The following is a 2,578-nucleotide window of genomic DNA, read 5'->3' as shown; positions in this document are numbered from 1 at the left end:
GAGGGAGGGGGGAGAAGGAGGAGGAGGAGGAGGAGGAGGAGGGCCCAGCAAACCAGCAGCCGGCTGAGGGGCGGCCCCTTTGCCCCGTCTCCTCCCCTCGGGACCCCCTGCTTTGCCCCGACGGGGGACCCACGCGGGACGCCGCTTCTAGTCCGTCCCGGACTCGTGGCGGTGGGAGACGGAGGAACCCCATAAGGACTTGGGTAGAGTTTGGGAGACCCCCTCCCCGTACCCCGCATCCCACAGCCAGGAATGAAAGGCGGCGGCTTCGCTGGGGGCGCAGGGATGGTTGAGGCACACACGTGTTGACAAACACTCTGCTTTGCAGAATGAGATCTTGTAAATGTTATGTCAACATTGAAGGAGGACTGTTTACGTTTTGCCAACAGGGTAAATTCCCATTGACTCGAAGCCATTTCCTTCCCCCCCCCCACACCATCGTTTTCATCCATGGGAATTGCTTGCAAGCTTTGTTTTCCTCCAGCCCCAAGAGTGTGACACAGCAGCTCCGGGGACTTCCTCCCACTCCGTGCAATTGGAAAATGGGCTTCCCTGGGGTGGGGGGGGGGTTGGGCTCCCTACACCCCATGTCCACCCTTCACCGTGGGAAACCTCTCCATCACCATCGCAGGGAAAGGAGCAAAGAAATGTGCTGAGCTGCAGCCACAGCACGGGCACAACAAGGAGGGAAGTGAGAGACCAGGAGTGACCTGGGAGAGCTCCTGGCATCACTGCCCGAACATTGAACACAAACGACGGGAGGGTTTGGAAGGAAAAGTAGAACCCCACGTGTCAAAGAGCTTCTGTATCCTCATCCGTTCCCGATTTACAGGTGGAGAAACTGAGCCCTGCAACGCACGTGGAGCCGTGCAGTGAGCTGCAGACCTGCAGCAGGGTGGGATGCAGAGGCAGCTCCCCCATCCACTGCCCCCACCCCCCCGACCCTCCCGAAGCCCCCACCCCATCCCATGGCAAAAACAGCCCCCGGCCACCCCACAGATCTTACAGCCTCTCTGAGGGCAGAAGCGCATCCCCTGAACCAGACAGAGAAACAATTAACAAAGGGGCTGAAGACCCACACAATTAAACCCAAAAGAGGGAGAAGAGGCTTTGTTCGGGTCGCCATGGCAACAACCAGCCCGGACTAGCGGCCACTGACTTTCACTTTCCGTTCCTTCCTGGCAGTGGTCGTGGTGGCCCCGGTGGCCTCTCTGCTGGGTGCCGGTGCCCATTGCAGTCCCCTGGCTCCAGCATCACCCCCAGATGGGTGGCTGGGATGAGGTGGCCCAACGGGGGCTGTCAGCACACGTGGACCCCCTCCTCAGCCCATCTCCACTCCTTCTCACATCCTCCATCAATTAACACCAGGTGCACCTGCACCTCCTCTCCACCTTCTGCAGGGCACTGCCAGGACCCACAGAACATCACTAACAGCCACAGAGCATCAGTGGGACCCACAAGATCCACAGACCATCCCTAGGACACATGGAACATCACTGGGATCCCAGGACCCACATGGCATCCTCAGGACCACGGGCACGAGGTGGATGTGATGGTGCAGAGATGGTTCCCACTCCTCTAGAGGGGATGTGGTGCCTCCGTGGCTCCATCTCTCCCCACCTGGCCACATCCAGGCTCACACCCAGGGCAAGCTCCATGCCTGTGGTTCCCCTTGCAGCATTCTGCTTTCCTCAGCAGAAGGAAGTTGGGACAATGGGTGGAGGGACCAGGAGAGCTGGTGGGGGGCAAAGATCTCACTGCCTCCAGCACAGGGGGCATGGAGGGGAAAGGCACAGCCAGCACTGGCCTTCCTTTTCCCAAGCCCCCCCACCCCCAACCCCTCCATGCAGCCTGCAGGGCCTCCAGCCACAGGAGCAATGCCTCCTGCTTTGTGCTGGCTGCAAGTCCCAGCCTCCAGATCGCAGGATGCTGTTGCCTGAGTCATGGAAATGGTTCAGACAATGGCTTGGCCCCTTTATAACTGGCCAGAGGGGGCAAAGCAGGGAGAACAAATCCGACCTTACTTCCTGCACGGAAGTGGGCCCATTGTTTGGGATTGGGCATGTGCTTTGCTCCTCACCAGCCTGGGAAAGCTGCAAAGTGATTGTGGGCAGGGAGTGAGCCATGCAGCTCCCCCATCCATATAGGAATCTAGCAAACATCGCTGCCACTGCCCTCAGCAGGACCCAAACCACTGCCCACAGGCAGACAGACACACACCTGCAGCCCATTAGAGCCCAGCTGATACGACGCTGCTAATGGAGAAGCTCAAACTCTCTTGAAAACTGAGTGGTAGCTTTGGGGATGTCCTCACTTCACCCCTTTGCATTTGCATCTTGTGGGCTGTTGGGTTGGGGTGCACCAATGGTCCCCTGTAGCCGGGGGTTTGGGGTGGATCTGGGTCTGAGAGTAGGAACAAAGAGTGACAGAAACATCCAGTATCCCAACTTGGATCCATCAGGATCATCAAGTTCAATGTAGGCACTGGGGGAAGACTGCTGTAACAGAGTGCTAACGGAACTCCAGCTCCAAACTGGGATTCAATGGGGACAGCAAACCATGCAGCAACTCATCTCTG

The sequence above is a fragment of the Excalfactoria chinensis genome, chromosome 23 (assembly GCF_039878825.1).
Source record: "Excalfactoria chinensis isolate bCotChi1 chromosome 23, bCotChi1.hap2, whole genome shotgun sequence".
NCBI lineage: Eukaryota > Metazoa > Chordata > Aves > Galliformes > Phasianidae > Excalfactoria > Excalfactoria chinensis.
The sequence above is the reverse complement of the archived record's forward strand: the minus strand, read 5'-3'. Positions refer to the sequence as shown.